We start from the raw sequence: 19,160 nt of genomic DNA, 5'->3' as shown, positions 1-19,160 counted from the left end.
TTCATCCCTGCGAATCCCTCTTGACGCTGCAACTTCTTCCGGATATCTGGCATACTCTGGGCCACCAATGCGCTATTCACCATTCTCTGGTTTTCTAGGGCTTCAGGATCAAATGGGGTGTATGTTCTGTAGGCTTCAATTAGTCGCTCTAGAAAGGCCCCAGGGGATTCAGTTGCCCCTTGGAGAATTTCAGAGACCTTTGCCAGATTAATGGGCCTCTTTATGCCTTTCCTCATACCTTCCAGCAAGTCCCGGCAATAGCCAGACAACAGTTCATAGTGCTGCCCATTATTTGGATCCCAAACTGGAGCTGCGCGAGGAAACCGAGCTCTAACCCATTCCTCTAGGTTCTGTGTCCCCTCGGGGGCACGCGCTCGCGTGATGGCCTCAGCATTTTGCAAAATCTTCCGCCTCTCCTCAGTTGTGAAGAGGGTCAGGAGAAGTTGTTGACAATCAGTCCAGGTTGGGTTATGGGTGGCCATAATGCTAGCCACTAGGTCCACCACTGCCTGAGGCTTTTCAGTATAAGAGGGGTAATGCGTCTTCCAATTCAGGAGATCGGTGGTTGTGAAGGGTACATACTGATAGGCCTGTGCCTGTATAACCTGACCCTGATTATTAGGATCCGGTCGAGTGGTAGTTACCTGACGGAGTGGCAGAACTCTCGAGGAGGTGGGAATGGAATCTGAGGTAGAGCTAGGAGCTACCCTCCTATCATGCTCAAAGGTGATTGCAGCGGGTCTAACCCATTCAGGGGAGGTAGGTTGAAACCCTGAGGGATGGGGAGGGGTACTCATAGACTGAGAGGTGGTCACAGGTGAGTCAGTCCATTGAAAGGGATGCCGGGCCCCTAATGAGTGGGTAGGGGTACTAGAGGGAGAGGCTGGGCTGTCAGGAGTTGAGGAGTCAGGGAGTGGAGCCCAAAGCGGGTCTTCGGAGGTTAACAGGGAAGGATGTGGCAGAGGAGGGTAGAGACTGGCTGAAAAGTCCAACCTAGGATGTGGTGGGGTTCGCACAGTGGGGGAGGAACTATCCGGAGAAGCCTGTACTGGAGAAGCTTGGGCTGGGCGGCGTGGATCTCTAGGGGCGGCACGGAACCCCAACAATGGGCCATAAGGTGGTGGCTCAAGGTCTGAGGGGTCATCAGAGAGTATGGGTTTCTCAGGCAGGGTAGGGGCGGAAGCCACCGATTGGGTGGTAGGCTTCCTGGGGCTCTTTCCCTCTTCTAGTTTAGATTTTCTAATCTTTCTTTGAGCACGGCCTAACATGAATTTTACTGGGGATCCCATATAAGTTTTCAACCAAGAGGGAGGGTCAGTCACAAGGCTGTCCCAGGAATCTATATAAGGGAGTTGTTCAGAATATTCTGGTTCTCCTACAACTATGCTGTAGACCTTCCGGATTACTTCAATATCTAAGCTGCCACTAGGGGGCCACCCCACTCCCATAGATGGCCACTCAACTTCACACAAGGTTCTTAAAGTACTTGAGCTTAAAGTCTGTCCATAGTCATTAGTTAAAAATCCTTTTTTAAAATTCTTAAGCATACAGTCTAGGGGAGTATCAATTTGTCTAGACGATTTCCCTCCCATAATGCTTACAGTTACAACACACAAAGAGGGGGGGGGGGGGGAATTTTTGAAAGTGCAGTAAGGGGTCCGCACTCTCGAGACACTAGGTAGCCAGACAGCAATCGCTTCCTTCCGTTGCTGGCCAATTGAACTCGCGTTAATTGGAAACGCAGCTATAAGAAGTCCGCACTCGTTTAACATTCACGCATCACACATTCTGCACAAAAAATCCCACCCAACAATTTCAGATTTCTCAGATACAGATAAGCTCAAGCGGTTTCGCTTCTAATCTCCACTAGACTAGAAGGTACTAGGGCCTTCGCTGAGAGTTGATCAGGCTCTCCTTCCCCCAATTTTTGAGGGGCTGGTTTACAACTTTCTAGCTAGAATTATAATACAGAATACAGAATACATACCCGGCGAATGTTCTCCAGTCAGTTGGGTGCTGGGATTAATGCAGGATTCAGAATCCCACCGCTGCCACCAAGAATTGTTGCAGGAATTGATGCATGAATTTATGATACTTCAGGAGTCAGACAGCACACACCAGAATGAGAGAGAAATCTTCTTTATTTGCCAGCAAACAAAGTAGAACATCAGCATTAAGTCTCTTCTTCTCTTTCTCAGCTCTCTGTGTCTTTCTCTCAGCTCTCTGTGTCTTTGTCTCAGCTCTCTGTGTCTTTGTGGCTTCTGTCTCAGCTGCTTCTCTTCTTATGCTGTCTTCTCCTTCTTCTGTCTGTTCCTTCTGTCCTTCTCTTTCTTCTGAGCTCCTTCTGACGTAAACTGCTTCTTCTCCCACTTAAATACAGTTCTATCTAGCCTAGCCTAGCCCCCTTACTCTCCAATTGGTTAAGGAATAGATTGATTACCTTGCCTCAACCAATCAGCTCCATACAAATATCAGTTACATAGGTTCCAGACATCCTAAACTGACCTGTGACCTGGGGCCCCTTACACCAGACATTTGGGCTCCAGTCTCTTACATGTTATTATGATTGATTTCTCATATTCCTAGTACTAACTGCTAACTAAACTCTGGCATTCATTAAAGGGGTCAAGGGCCAATCTTACTTAATAGCATACATATCAGGTTATTACTTTCAAGACCATTTCTACATTTTACCTATAATTAATCAAGGAGAAGAGCGCTGACTAGTCCTGACCTCTTTCACCTATCAGCTTATACATTGAACCAGCCAGAACTGCAGATAACTTAAAACACATGTTGGCCTCTTCACTGCAGTCCTTGCTTAGACCTCTCAAACAGCAGACAAAGAGTAATACAGAATTTAACAGACATTCTACACAGAATTATTAATTTACACAGAATACAGCATATTCTAAAGTAAGCATCCTTATAAGACATATTCTACATACTTATAATGGTCTATATATCTAAGCTATCTCCTTATAACAAAATCTACATATCAAGAACTTCTGAAATTATTTCAGCTTTAAACTACAGTATGCCTAACAGTATACAGATGTTGAGCTAGCATTCATCATTCACAAGGGTGAAAGAAATTCCTGTCTCTGACCTTTCTAACCTTTTGCTCGGCAAGCTAGACATTGAGTAATTAACCTGAACCATCTGGCATTCCTTCATTTGCAGGGCTGAGAATTTAAAATAGTATTTGAGCACCTTTAAACAAAATTAACCCTTAATATGATTTCTTATATATATTATGCCCATGGCTGCCTCAATACTTCTATTAGAGCCATGAGCTCCATTCAGTGCAGAGAACACCACGCCCCTGAGGCAGGCTAACTTCAGCACACACGTTACTGTACTGGATTAGGATTCTGCTTCCAATTCAGGGGCAGCATCAGAGTTGGCAGGCAGGACAGCACCAACGCAGCACTGGCTGCTGCTTTAATGCAATAGTAGGCTTTTGCATCCTCCCCCTCAAACAGGAAGGGGCAGGCCTTGAGCATACATGGTTGCTTAAAGGCCCCATTCCATGATGAGTTCACATACCCTTGGATGGAGGAAACAGGTAGGGTGGTGGAGGCAGCAAGGGAAAGGAACGAGGAGAAAGATGCAGGGGGTGGGAGTGGGGGAGTGAGGTGCACATGACTGAAGATTTGCCTTGGGCATCAGTTAAGCTATTACTTATCTCCCTGAATGAGAACTCAACTCCTGTTGTTCTTGGTCTGGTGAGTCACAACTAAGTAAAGGCACTCTTATCCTCCTTTAATTTAAAAAAACAAACAATAACTGCATTTAATCAGTCACATAGCAGCTGTTCTAACTGTAAGAACACCTTAGCTATACAACACAGCAATGCCCTATTTACAGTGAAACATCTTTACTCTAATCTAACATAATTATTCACAAAACTCAAATTATAGGTCCTATGCAACTTACAAAGAAAAAGACCCAAACAATAATGAGGAAAACCACAATATACAAAATTATGTAATTAAAATGTATCAAATAAAAATGTTTTCAATCACTTACGAAAAAATATATAGCTTGGAATCGTCCTAATGGAACTTGGTATACGTTCCAAACAAACAGCCTGAAATGAAAACATAGACTTACGTATATGCTTATAGCAAATAGCTCTACTAGAAGGATAGCTCAATAATAATTTGTCTTGAACTTGAAGAGAAGAGCAGTAAGAAGACTGTGAAAGCAGACCTACCTGTTCTGGAGCATCTCCTTGTAAAATAGAAAAACTATAATACAGGCTATTTTAAAAACAACACACGCTTTTAGGGGAAGTCAATGGAAATCCTGCAAATATTTAGTGACGTTTTCAAACTTTAGGCCCCAATGCACAAAAATCTGGTGCTGTAGAAAAGAGCACTGGAAAAACACCGGCTCAACACTGAGTTGGAATTATCGACCAATGATCAACACTAACAGCATGAAAATTATATGCACGCTGTTAGTTTTCAGCATTGGTTGGTAAAGAGTCTGATCATTCCTGGCGCACATCAAGAACTGTGCAGTAGCACAGGTGTTGTGGGTATGTCAAGCGATGATTGGAGCCCTCCCGACCCTCCACTTTTAAAACATCCTTGGTGGTCAAGCAGACCCTCGCCCAAGCCTCCTGAAACCAAACAATCCCTGGTGGTTCAGTGAACCCCCCTCTCAAGACTCCCCCTCCCTGTAACTCAGAAAATTCTGTGGCAGTTAGTGATCCTCACCTCTCCCCCCCCCCCCCCATATCTTTTTGTGAGAGCTAGAAGCAGGAGGACAGGAGCAACACCTACTGCCTGCCCTTCTCAAAAAGGCAGTGCCCAGCTCCTACCCAATGCATCCTGGGATGCACTGGGAGGGGCTAAGTAGCATATAAGAAGTTTTATCCCTTATATGGTGCTTAGCCCTTCCCAGCGTAAGAGCTGGGCACCACTGTTTAGAGAAGGGCAGGCTCAGAGACAGGAGGGAGTAGGCATTGCTTCTGTTGCCTCCAATGCTCACAAAAAGGTAGGTGGAAGGGTTCACTAGACCATCATGGATTTTTTTTTTTGAGTTGCCAGGGAGGGAGCTCAAGAGCGGGGTAGCCTGGAGCACCAGGGATTTTTTGGTTCAGGGGTTGGGGACGAGGTCAGCTGGACCACCAAAGAAGTTTTAAAGGGTTAGGGGAGAAAGTCAGGATCAGTTAGACCACCAGGGAGTTTTAAAGGTGGGGGGGGGGCTCACTAGACCACCATGCAAAACTTAAACAACAGCATCAGACCTGCCATTAAGTTTTGCATGTTAAAAGTAGGGCTTGGTGCATGGAAATGTGTGTGCAGTGGTTGGAATGCTCATTTTAATACTGAAAGGCTTGTTGTAATATTTGCATAGGGTTCACAGCAGCTGCTACAGTGAACATGCATCAGGCCCTTAGTGATTTGAAATTTCGTGTGATATACCAGCTGTGCAAGGTATTATGAAAAACCACTAATTAACAATAGCTGAACAAAATTGTAATAAGTGAGGAGGGACATTTCATAGCAGGACTAAAGCCATCACTGTAGACCCAGCTCTGACTGCTAACACAGGCTAGAATTTCAGTATAATTGTAGACTCCCACCTTTCGTGCAAAGAAGTGTGACAAAGTGTCCACGCAAAATTGTAAGTCAATTATCACAAGTAGTCAATCAGCATTTATAGCAACTCCTTCAACTTCACTGGTCACAACGTGCCAAGTTTCTTAACTAGTGCTTCAAGGGCAGGAGAAATCACTCAAGAGAACCTGTAAACCCCAATGTTGATCGTGGATGATTATGGACATGCATTCCCCTTCTGAAATGTGCAATACATAATATAGATCTTGCTCCCATCCAAACCATGTCAGCTGGTCACGTACACATAACGCAGATTTACATATGTAAATGCTGGCTTTCTAAAACTAGGTATATGTGTGTAAGCACCATTACTTAAAAGGGTAAGTCACAACAGGGCTTTTAAAGTAAGGGTCTTGATCTCAGGAATGAGCAACAGCTGAGCAAGGAAGAGGTGCACTTTTGTGTATATGCATTCTATTTGCTAAGTTTATGCAAATATCTTTTAAGGAAATATTTTCTGTTGATGTAAACAGACGATAGGCTCTGCCCATAACCTACCAGCAGCAAGGAAGCTTTTAAAGACAACAAAAACATAAACCACTTTTATTGTGCATCAACAATATTTCTCAAATCCTGTTTTTGTAAATAAAACACACATAAAATAGCTAATAAAAACTCAAAATATATATGAGCAGATCACAAAAGGAAAACCCAACTGTGACCAAATCCGGTGTAACAAACAACAATAACAAAGTTATTTTTTTTTAAGAAAAGTCACTGATACACAGGACCCAGGGACAACAGGTGACATGTGCAATCAAATACTCATCTAAAAACAAAAAAATCTACACACAATGAAAGGGGTAAAATATGGCTCAGAGTTAAACAAAAAAAAAATCTTACATCCAGTGCTACAAAATATAAATAAAGGATTTAGTCATCAAGGATGTCTTGTAAACAGCTTAACAGGACTAATATCATACAATGGTCAAGTAGAATAGGAAGTTAAGCAGTGGGGTCCACATCTATGTTCTTTTCAAGGTTGGATTTGGAATAAATCTCTTGTGCAGAAGAGGAGACTGTAAGAGCAATGTGGCAACAAGCTTTTGGCATCAAAGTCTTTGGAAAGGAGATAAGCTTCTTTAAGCATCGCTGTTGGTCTTCTTTTTGGAGAAAGACTGGTCAAGACAATGTGACATCACCTCCGTGAAACCTTAAAATGAAAAAGAACAGATGTACATTAGCAGAGGGGCTGCATAGGTCAATTTAATCCACGCAAAGGATCTGATTTGGTCGTCGAGAACCGTTGAGATCAAGTTGATGGCAGGCACAATATTCTGTACTTGGGGAGGAATGTTTCTTATTTTATGAAGTAGACTGCAGGTTCCTTATCTCTTGATCAGAGGTTACTCAACCCACTCCTTGGGACACACCTAGCCAGTTCATGAGTTATATTTGCAAATAATGAAGGCAGTACATGCTTAGTCATTTGGGATATCCTGAAAACCTGACTGGCTAGGTTTGTCTTGAAGTCTGGTTTGAGAACTGCTCTAGATAGCACCAATTAAGGCAGGTGCTCAACACAAAAGAATGCTTCTGGCACTGTCTTTGCATTTGAACTCCTGTGCTCACAAACTAAATCCTAGCTTGGTGCTTTGGGCAGCAGCTCTGCTTTCTCACCCTACCTCTTATGAAAAGCTTGATTACAAACTCTAGGGATTGATTTTTAGTTGAAAAATAAAATGCTAAGCTAAGCCAAAATGGCTATAATTTAATACCAGCTGATTCTCTTTCCCATGAATGAGTTAAACCTTATTCCCTCCTACTCTTAATGCGGGAACATGCTCTCCCACCTTCTAACGATTCCCTTATACTTTTGGATCAGTTGTTGAGCTCCCTCTTCAGTTGAGTTCTCTCTCTAACTTTCCCTTGTATGGTGGTGAAGATCCCAGGATGCACTGGGTGGGGCTGGGTGCTGCCATTTTCAAGGCGGCGCTGGAAGAGGAGGGAGTGTACTACTCTCTCTGTCAGGTATAGGAGGGGCAGGGAAGGGGGCCACTAGACCACCAGGTTGGGGGTCTTGTGTTTGCAGGCCACTGGGCCACCATGGCTTTTATTTTGGGGTACAAGAGGGAGTTAGGGGCTGGAGATCCACTGGATCTCTAGCCCCCCATGAACTTGGGTCAGGGGGGTTGGAGGGCCACCAGACCTCCAGCCCCCATGTTGCTGGCTTCAGGTGGGAGGGTCAGGTTTCCAGTGGGGGGGGGGGGTTCTTTTGGGGGAATGGGGGGTCTACTAGCCTGCAAATACATGCAGTGCATCCCATTTTCAAGGCAGCACTGGAAGAAGAGGGAGTGTACTACTCCCTCCTCCACTACTCAGGTATAGGAGGGTGGCAAGGAAGGAGGCTGCTAGAACACCAGGCTGGAAGGCTTGTGTTTGCAACCTATAGGGCCCACTAGGACTTTTAGTTTGGATTGTGAGGGGGTTAGGTGGGCTGGAGATCCAATGTGAACTTGTGTCGGGGGGGGGGGGTTCATGGGGCACAGACCTCCAACCCTATGTTTGACAGGTCTGGGCTTTTGACAGCCCGGACCTGTTAAACAAGTGCGGGAGGATTCCTCCCGCATTTTTACCCTATGATCAGAGATAATAGCGTGCATAAATCTGCATGCTATTATCTCTGCTCAAAGGGGTGGTAAAGCCTTGCGCTGTTCCAGCGCTATCTTTAGAGTGCTGTTTGGAACAGCACGGGGCTTTTGATCATCTTGCCCATTAGGTGCAGGAATTTATACGAAGGTTTCGTTAGTGTAAATGATCGTGCCTAAATGTAGTCGTGGTTCCCAGCTCCAAGCACTATTCTATAACTAGTGCCTTTCAGTGCTGTATACAGAATAGCGCCAAGTGCTATTTTTTGGGGGCGACATTTAGAGAATTTAGTCCCATGTTTTCCTTTTTAAAAAAAAAAAAAGTGCTAATTTTTCAATAAGGGCAATCTCCATCACTTGGTTGGGTTAACCAGAGAGTTAGAGTAGACTTCCAACGAAGAGCAACAGTGAATTTCGCAGCATGTATAAAGGTGTCTCCATCAACTACATCTGTACCTCCCAGTTCAATCTTGCCCATATGTCAGTTAGCAAAGCTATTCTTTGGGGTTCTACGTGGAATGTTGCTACTCTTTGGGTTTCTGCCAGGTATTTGGGACCTGGATGGGTCATTGTTGGAAGTAGGATACTGGGTTAGATGGACCACTGGTCTGACCCAGTATGGCTATTCTTATGTTCTTAATGGTGAGAGGTTGATTCTCCTAATCTCGTCGTGTACCTGCTGCCAAAACTGAGCTACCACAGGACAAGGGCCAAACCATATGCATGGAAGCAGGTACAAAGGGGGTAACTGTACAAAGTGGGCACTAAAATTTACAGACATAAATGCCAACATTCTGCCTAAGTACTATTCTGTTCATATGCACAGATTTTACAAAGCCCGTTTTTGACAAGGGGGCATACACATATGTGGATATCTCTGGCATCTAGGCGCGAGCGCTTATACCAGCTCTATGGCTGATGTTAAGTGCTCGCACCTAAAATAGTGGCACTATTTCACCTGCCCTACTAATATTCTAGCAAGGAAAGTAGGCACTTCCTTTCCTTTACAGTATAGGTGCCCTCAAGTGCAATAAAAAGGGACACCTACTCTAGAGAGAAAAGCAGATGTCTACGTTTCTCTCTAGAGTACAAGCCATTAAAACGGGCAAGATTTGTGTTTTGCAAACCATCCTCTCTCCCCTGCCCTCCCCCCCATGTCCAGCAGTCCTCCTCTCTCCCCTGGCCTCACCCCATCCACCGATCATCCCCCCCATATCCAGCAACCCTCCTCTTTACCTTGGCACCCCCCTGGTCCACCAACCCTGCCCTACCCCCATGTCCAGCAACCCTCCTCTCTGCCCTGCTCTCAGCAACCATGCCCTCTCCCCCCTGCCTTCCCCCCTATGTCCAGCTACCCTCCTCGCCAGCGCTCCCTCCCCCCCTCCGTGCCGGGCCCCTTGCACTGACCTGACAGTGCCTCTCACCTCCGTGTGAAAGCGCTGCAGGCAGCAGCAGCGCTCTGCTGCTGCCTGCAGCGCTTCCACATGGAGGTGAGAGGCGCTGCCAGGTCAGTGCAGGAGGCCCAATACGGAGAGGGACGGGAGTGGTGGCGGGGATGGGGGGAGGGTGGAGGTTGGTGCGCGATGTTAGTTTCCAAGCGGCAGCGTCCGACAGTCCTACTCCGTTTCCCTCTCTGTTCCGCCCTCTGATGTCATCACGTCTTTGACGCGAGGGCAGGACAGAGAGGGAAGTCTCTACTGCGCATTTGCAGGTGAGTCGGTCACTTGCCATTTATATGTTTGATTGGTGTTGGCTTCCCATGGCGCAAAGAATTAAATCCAAAATGTTGTTGTTGCTAGTTATTTGGGATTACATCAGGATTCCTCTTTTTACCTATGTAATCTACTGCAGCATTATATGCCACCTAGGCAACTGTGTTCAGCAAGTGCTTGCATGCTTACTGTACCAATTTTAAGACATTTGTGCCAGAGCATTACAAGGATGGGAAAATTAGGTTCTTACCGTGATAATTTTCTTTCCTTTAGTCATAGCAGATGCAGCCATTACAGATGGATTGTGTCCATCAACCAGCAGAGGGAGATAGAGAGCACACTTTTTTTCAGTGCCTCATACCAGCTTGCTCCACTGCCTCTCCTTCAGTAATTGAAGCTTCCAAAGCAGTATAGCAAACCGCAATGGGAATAACATGAGCTTTCCTCACAGCAAACGATGGCCCTACAACAAAGGGCATTAACTCAGAATGGAGGGAATGAAACATCCTCCCGGAGGGTATAAACTCATCCTCCTCTGAGACATAACTGGAGGGAATAAACTCATCCTCCCGGAGGGAATAAACTCATCCTCCAAAACATGAAACTGGAGGGAAGTCAGTCATCCTCCTTTAATTGAACAAGAATCCTGAAGATTGTTTCCGACTTTCTCCCAAGGACGGAATCTCCAGGAAACATGAACAGAACCTGAAATAGATTTACAGCAGATAGCAATCAGACAGGGAGGGATCATGGTTGCATCTGCTATGACTAAAGAAAAGAAAATTATCACGGTAAGAACCTAATTTTCCCTTCCTTGTCATCAAGCAGATGCAGCCATTACAGATGGGATGTATCAAAGCAATCCCTAGATAGGGCGGGAACAAGCCACACCACGCGCCAGCACTTGCGCTCCAAAATGGGCATCCCTCCTGGCAGCCACATCCAGCCTGTAATGTCGGGCAAAAGAGAGCTTAGAAGCCCATGTTGCTGCACTACAAATCTCTTGAAGAGAGAGTGCTCCAGTTTCAGCTCAAGAAGAGGAAATTCCTCTAGTGGAATGCGCCTTAAAGGCATCAGGCGGAGGCCGGCAAGCAAATAAGCTGAAAAGATAGATTCTTTAAGCCAGCGGGCAATAGTGGCTTTAGATGCTGGAGACCCTCTGCGAGGCCCTGATAGCAAAACAAACAGATGATCAGAGGTCCTGAAAGAGTTAGTAACTTGCAGATACTGCAGCAGAGTCCTGCGCACGTCCAACAGGTGCATTTGCCCAAGATTCTGGAAACTCCTCCTTGACAAAGGAGGGCAAGAAAATAGGTTGGTTTAGGTGAAACGCTGAAACCACCTTAGGCAAGAAGGAAGGCACGGTCCGAACCGTGACCCCGGACTCCGAAAACTGCAGAAAAGGGTCTCTACAGGACAGCGCCTGGAGCTCTGACACCCGTCTCACCGAAGTAATGGCCACTAAAAAGACGGCCTTCAGTGTCAAATCTTTCTCTGAAGCACACAGAAGCGGTTCAAAGGGAGCACCCTGAAGGGCTTTCAGCACTAGCCCCAGGTTCCACGCTGGACAAGGTGCACGCACGGGAGGATGGAGCTGAAGCACCCCTCTAAGAAACCGTGCCACATCTGGATGAGCAGCTAAAGACACGCCTTCAACCTTGCCACGCAGGGAGGCCAACGCTGCCACTTGCACCCGCAGGGAATTATAGGCCAAGCCTTTTTGTACACCATCCTGCAAAAAGTCCAGAATCGGCGAGACAGGAGCCCGCAGGGGTGTGATCTCTTTAGAAGCACACCAGACTTCAAACTGGCGCCAAATCCTGGCATAAGCCACAGAAGTGGAATGCTTGCGGGCTTGCAGGAGAGAGTGGTAATTACTTTATTGGAATAGCCTTTGTCTCTCAATTGCGCCCTCTCAATCGCCAGGCCATAAGACCAAATCGGCCGGCGTCCTCCATGGTCACCGGACTCTGTGACAACAGGTTGGGAATCAGAGGTAACTGAAGGGGATCCTCTACGAGCATCTGTCGGAGGTCCGCATACCAAGGCCTACTGGGCCAATCCGGGGCGACGAGAACCACTTCTCCTGGATGCAGCCGAATCAGTAGGAGCACTCGCCCTATCAAGGTCCATGGAGGGAACACATACAGTAGGCCTGGAGGCCAGGGTTGAGCCAAGGCATCCAACCCCGCCGAGCGAGGCTCTCTCCGTCTGCTGAAGCAGCACGGGACTTTGGCATTGGTGCTTGTTGCCATTAGATCCATCACAGGCTTGCCCCACTTGGCACATATCTGCAGGAATACTTCGTCTGCAAGTTCCCACTCTGCTGGATCGATCTGATGCCTGCTTAGATAATTGGCTTGCATGTTGCTCTGACCTGCAATGTGAGCTGCCGACAGAAACTGTAGATGCAGCTCGGCCCAGTGGCAAATTTGTTCGGCCTGCGCGGCTAGAGCTCTGCACTGACTGCTGCCTTGTCGATTTATGTAGGCCACTGCTGTCATGTTGTCCGACATCACTCTGACAGCCAATCCTTCCAGGGTCACTTGAAAGGCCAGAAGCGCCTGAAACACCGCTTTCAACTCTAGGCGGTTGATGGACCACTCCGACTCCTTGGGTGTCCATAGACCCTGGGCATGCTTCCCCTTGCAATGTGCGCCCCAGCCTTTCAGGCTGGCATCTGTCACCACTAGGCACCAATCGGGGAGCACCAGCGGCATTCCTCGCCGCAGCATGCTGTCTGAGAGCCACCACTCCATGCTGAGTCGGGCCGCAGGGAGCCAAGAGAGTCTGCATTGATAATCCTGAGATACTGGAGACCATCCTTGGAGTAGAGCATGTAGAGGTCTCAGGTGCGCTCTCACCCAGGGCACCAGTTCCATGGTGGCCGTCATTGATCCAAGCACCTGGACAATGTCCCAAGCTCGCGGGCGGGGCATCCTCAGGAGCAGACGGACCTGATTCTGAAGCTTGCACTGCCTTTGCTCGGGTAGGTACACATACCCCGAAGCTGTGTCGAACCTGGCCCCCAAATATTCTAGAGACTGCGAGGGGGTCAGGTGACTTTTGGCCAAATTGACGACCCAGCCCAGAGATTGAAGTACTGAGACCACTCTGGCTGTGACATGCTGACTCTCTGCAGCAGAGTTTGCTCGAATGAGCCAGTCGTCCAGGTACAGGTGAACCCGAATACCCTCTCACCTTAGAAAGGCAGCTACTACCACTATAACCTTCGAAAAGGTGCGGGGAGCTGTGGCGAGGCCAAAAGGCAAGGCCCGGTACTGGAAATGCTCTCCCATCACCGCAAACCTCAGAAACTTCTGGTGCGGGGGCCAAATTGGAATGTGCAAGTAAGCTTCTTTCAGGTCCAGAGACGTGAGAAACTCTCCTGGCTGTACCGCCTCAATGACTGAGCGCAGGGTTTCCATGTGAAAATGCCACACTCTCAGGGACTTGTTTAATTCTTTTAAGTCCAGAATAGGGCGAAAAGACCCTCCTTTTTGCGGCACCACAAAGTAGATGGAGTAGCGGCCGCAGCCGTGTTCGGTGGGAGGTACCGGGAACACGGCCCCTATCTGAATCAGACCTTGCAAAGTCTCCTCTACCGCCGCCCGTTTGGCGGCAGAACCGCATTGGGACTCCACAAACACGTCTCTTACAGGGGCGTGGAATTCTATTCTGTAACCGTCTCTGATCAGGTCCAAGACCCACTGATCTGAGGAAATGTTGGCCCACTCCTCGGCAAAGAGGGAAAGACGTCCTCCAATGACAGGACTCGAGGAGAGGGCTGGCGCACCATCATTGAGAGGGTCGCCCCTGAACTCCAGGCCTTGTGCCAGCGGCTGCGGAACGTTTGTCCGAGCGAAAGGAGTTCCTCTGCTGAAAACTGGCACGAGAAGTGAACCCAGCAGAACGCCCCGGGCGGTACCTTCGAGCTTCAAGGAAGCGAGGTCTGTAAAAGGAGTGGACCGCCGCACCCTTAGAGGAAGGCCGAGGCCTATCTTCGGGCAAGCGCTGGGGTTTAGCCTCACCCAGGCCCTTCACAATTTTCTCCAACTCCTCACCAAACAGGAGAAGGCCTTGAAAGGGCAACTTCACCAACCTTTGCTTAGAGGCCATGTCCGCCGCCCAACGCCATAGCCAAAGAAGACGGCGAGCCGCCACTGCTACTGCCATGTGTTTAGCCGAAGCTCTGACAATATCATAAAGGGCGTCAGCAAGAAAGGACAAGGCAGACTCCATCCGCGGAGCCAAATCTGAAAAGGGCTCCGCTCCATTACAGGGCTGTTCCACTGCCTGTTGCAACCAAGCCAGGCAGGCTCTAGCAGCATAACAACTGCATGCAGACGCCTGAATAGTGAGACCTGCAAGTTCAAATGACCGTTTAAGTGCTGATTCCAGTCTACGGTCTTGAATATCCTTCAGGGCAACACCTCCTTCAACAGGGAGGGTAGTTCTCTTTGTCACAGCTGTGACTAGGGCATCCACTTTAGGCACAGCAAAGCGAGCCATATGCTCCTCACTCAGAGGGTATAATTGCCCCTTAGCCCTGGAACCTTTCAACGGTCCCTCGGGGTCAGCCCATTGAGCCGAAATAAGCTCTTGGATGGAGTCATGCAAAGGAAAGGCTTGAGCAGACTTTTTGGTACTAGCCATCCTAGGATTCACAGAGGAGGCTGAGCCACTGTCAGGGTCCTCAATAGAGAGAGCCTGCAAGGTATCAGAAATAAGTGCTGGCAGCTCATCACGGTGGAAAATCCTCACCGCGGAGGGATCATCTAGATCCTGGGTCACTTCTGCACCAGACTCTAGCTCCTCAGACCATGAAGGCCTGCCAGAGTCCTCTGAATCCTCACAGCCCGACCATGAGGGGGGGGGGGGAATGGAGGTGCAGCACTCTCTGAAGGGGAATGAGCCCTTCTGCACTTCATATTCTGCCAATTATCAGGGAATAACGCCTCAGAGGGATACCCAGGCTAGAATCCACCGGGGGGGGGGGGGGGGGGGGGGGGGCATTAGAAGAGGCCCCTGCAGGGCTTTGTGGGAGAGCTCTTTTTTTTATGTGAAGTCTTTATTGAACATTTATGCAATACATTTTGTTCAAAGTACAATCCATCAGTGCACTTATACATATATGGCCGTGTGACAGATATTCCAACAAGATGCTTTCTATAACAACATTCAATTAACTTCTATTGACTTCTTTAATTTTTATGTTTTTTCAAAAAAATACCCCCCCATCCCTACCCCCCCCCCCCTCGCCACCTTATGGGGAATACACTATACTCTTCCATCCATACATTTGCACCTGCATAACTCTAGGCTGTGTTCACATCATTGAGAAAGAATTTCCAGGTCAAATGCCATTTACTCTTCCATCCATACATTTGCACCTGCATAACTCTAGGCTGTGTTCACATCATTGAGAAAGAATTTCCAGGTCAAATGCCATTTACTCTTTTGATGTTTGCGCGCTGCTACAAGTCTCTCCATTTCACACACATATCGCAATTTATTATGCCACTTCGCAATTGGTGGGACTCCCACTTGTTTCCAGTGTGAGGCTATTACTACCCGGGCAGCTCCCACCGCCTGCCTCACCAACGCTTGTTGATGTGTTGTAAGACCTACTACCTTTACAGAAAAAAGAAAAACCTCTGGGGTCCAGGCAATTGAACGGCCCACCCAGTGCTGCAGCCTACTGTGAACAGCTTTCCAAAAGGCTTTCACTTTGACTCAGCTCCACCACACATGCCCCATTGTGCCTTTTTGACCACACCTCCTCCAGCACAGCCCCGTCAAATCTTGGTATATGCGTTGAAGGCGGTCCGGAGTAAGGTACCATCGATACAGCACCTTCACCGCATTTTCCTTAAGCGGTACATGGATTGACACCTTCGCCACCGCACGTTCTATTCTCTCCCACCGGGCCTCCCCCAGGGCCACACCAAGCTCTCCCTCCCAGCTTTTCCTATGTTTACTGTAGCAGGGAGCCCGCCTACTTATACAACTATACAGGCTCCCAATCAATCCTCGTGACATATGAAATTTTTCACAAATTTCCTCCAGTGGTGTTTTTTCTCGCTTGATCACCCGCGTAATTGCCTCAGTCTGGAGGAAGTGTGCCAGCTGACGATAAGCGAACTCATCTGTCTCCTCCACCGGGTAGATGACCCGTAGTGCTGAGAAGGAAATTAGGGATTCAGCTTCATACAGTTGCCCCCACGTTTTCACCCCCAGCCCGTACCATCTAGTGAAGGTCCCCTTCTGGTTTCCAGGCAGGAATAAAGGGTTGTATGCTATTGGGGACAGACACGACAAAACACACTTACTCTGTGGAAATAGACTATCCCAATAGTGAAGGGTAACACCAACTGCCGGGCATTCATGCTCTCCCAGTGATCTAAAGGGGCGTGGTAACCACATGAGTGCCTCCAACGGCTTGACACCAACCGAGTACTGCTCCAACTGTACCCACTGACTATCTGGATAGGCCTGATACCATTCGACCGCCGCCTTGCCCTGTGCCGCCCGATAGTACCATGTGAGGTTTGGAACGCCCATTCCTCCCCTCTTCCTTTCTTGATAAAGGAGGGCGCGCACAGCCTAGGTCGCTTTCCTGCCCAGACGAAGCGCACGATATGATCCTGCAACATTGTTAGAAATCGCATGGGCATCAACACAGGCAGCACTTGGAACAAGTACAGGAGACGGGGGAGAACATTCATCTTTACCGCTCCAAATCGGCCGCTATGTTCCTGGCTAAACCTTTATAGTTAGCCGAGAAAAGCTCTGAAAGGTCGGGGGTCAAATTGACCCCTAAATATCTGATTTGCTTGTTAGCCCATTTAAAGGGAAAAGTCGCCTTCAGGGACTCCACCTCTTCCCCACACAGTGTCACATTCAATGTTTCTGACTTGGCCATGTTTACCCTGAACCCCGATACTGCCGAGTACTCTTCGATAAGGTGATTGAGTTTTGGGAACGTGACTTGAGGGCGTGTCACATACAACAAGACATCATCCGCGAATAGGGCTAATTTGTGTGTTCTTTCCACCACTCTGGCTCCCAAGATTTTCGGATCGAGCTTCAAGCGTGAAGCAAACGGCTCCATGACCATGGCGAATAGAAGGGGGGACAGAGGGCAGCCCTGCCTTGTGCCTCTAAAGAGCTGGAACAACTCCGAATTACCACTGTTAACTCTCACGCAGGCACTAGGGGACGTATAGAAAGCCTGTATCCAAGCCCTAAACTGCACCCCAAAACCCAGAGTCTCCAATACCTTGTACATGAAGGTCCAATGAACCCGATCGAAAGCTTTTTCTGCGTCCAAACTAAGAAGACACAGAGGCTTCTGATTTCGTTTAGCAAGGTACATAAGGTCCAACGTTCGCCTGATATTATCCATAGCCTTTCGATGGGAAACAAAGCCCACTTGGTCTGGGTGTATGAGAACCGGGAGCAGAGGTGCTAGCCTATTTGCCAACACTTTTGCCAGAATTTTAACATCGGCGTTTAAAACTGAGATGGGCCTGTGTGGGAGAGCTTTTTTAAGCATGTATGCTTTATGCATTAATAAGACAAAATCAAGGGAGAAAAACTCACCCTAGGCACCCGGATCTCTGCCGAGGCTAGTAGCTCTCATATCAGCCTCACTCCGAGGCCTCCCCCCGGGTTCAGGACTCTCCGTCTCAGCGGAGGTCACGCCATTTGGTAAATTCAAAATGGCAACCGCTGCCAGCTCAGAGCGCGAAGAATCGTCGCTCGCCATGCTCGGGCCGGCTCTAACGTCTGTACAGCACGATTTACAGAGCCCCGCTGCTGATCTGCGCTTGCCACACTTGGAACAGCGCTTTACATTCTCTGCAGCCATCACCGAAAACGGCGGTAAAATTCAAAATGGCGGTTCGCGCCAAAATCGCCCCGATCGCGGGCCCACTCCGGAGGAGTCAGAAAACACTCTTACCTCATTGGACCGAGTATCACAACTCCGGTCCCACAGAAAAAGGCAAGGAAAAACCTCTGTTCCTTTTTTTTTTAACGCTGTGAGGAAAGCAGAGGTAAATAGAACTCCGGAGGCTCAGGTGAGTGGGAAAGGCAGGGAAAGGGCGAACCTATGTGCCTGCATCCACTGTTGGTGGGGAAGGACAGGGAAAGCTAAGCAATGTGTCCACATCCACGGAGGTATGGGTAAGGCAGGGAAAAGGCGAACCTATGTGCCTTTAAAGTGAAGCTGCTATAGCCTCCAACACCCCTGCTAACAACTGGCAAAAGCATAGGAGCAACCTCCAGGCAGATTTTAGATGGAGCTCGAAGAAGCGCAGCCACTCTGCTAGGGGAGATAGAGAATACTGGAGAGAGGCAGTGGAGCAAGCTGGTATGAGGCACTGAAAAAAGTGTTCTATCTCCCTCTGCTGGTTGATGGACACAACCCATCTGTAATGGCTGCATCTGCTTGATGACAAGGAATGGCACGTTTTCTGTAGCTAGCCCTACTGAGCGAAATGAGCTGCCACTGGTACTGAAGTCATAGCAGAAAGTTGCATCCTTTAAATCAATGCTGAAGTGTTATTTGCTAAGTCAAACCTATGAACTGCTATAATTTGCTCGTTCCTCTGACCTTGCTTCTGCTGCATATTTGTGTTTGCTTAGTTGTTTGTCAACCTTGGATAACGGCAGGCAATTTATTTATTTATTCATACTTGTATCCCGCAATTATCCAAAAACGAGTTTGTTTAATGTGGCTTATATTTAACAGTTGTTAGAGATTACAATGATTCAATTACATTTACAAGGTTGTATGATGCTGTGTTTTACAGTGGTTGGCAAGATAACTATTAGTGCATATGTAACAGTCATTGGGTTTCTTGAGACGATATGTCTTAGTTCATAAGTAAGTTCATAAATAATAAAAACAGAATACTAACATGGTAACTTCCAGATTCTACATATGGCATGCAAATTGTTTAACGAGTTCAATGTCATCAATAACTGGGTGCTAACCCACCCTTAATTGGTGCTCAGCATTTGTGTGTGCATCTGGATGTGTGGTATTTTATACAGCAGTGCATCCAGTGGCAATCCTTGGTTGGCTGCCATCTGGGGCGGATCGCTGCTGCGCACCCCCCTCCACCAGATGTAGCACGACACCCCCCCCCCCCGGGCGCATGAACACCCCCTCCCCAGTGTATCACCCAAGCCCCCCCCCCCCCCCCGGGTGCATTCTT

At 47.9% G+C, this 19,160-nt stretch overlaps 1 long non-coding RNA gene across 2 annotated transcripts in view; it reads right to left on the bottom strand.

Annotated features, from left to right (window-relative positions):
* Positions 1-5,644: 5,644 nt before the first annotated feature.
* Positions 5,645-19,160, bottom strand: part of LOC115472045 — a 37,387-nt gene continuing 23,871 nt past the window's right edge. Inside the window, exon 3 of one of the 2 annotated variants that reach the window (XR_003942458.1) lies at positions 5,645-6,786. This is a non-coding gene — a long non-coding RNA (uncharacterized LOC115472045). The remainder of the gene's footprint in view (positions 6,787-19,160) is intronic. The other variant, XR_003942457.1, reaches the window with a different exon arrangement.

The sequence above is a fragment of the Microcaecilia unicolor genome, chromosome 6 (assembly GCF_901765095.1).
Source record: "Microcaecilia unicolor chromosome 6, aMicUni1.1, whole genome shotgun sequence".
Taxonomy (NCBI): domain Eukaryota; kingdom Metazoa; phylum Chordata; class Amphibia; order Gymnophiona; family Siphonopidae; genus Microcaecilia; species Microcaecilia unicolor.
This window is presented reverse-complemented; position numbering and strand designations above follow the sequence as displayed.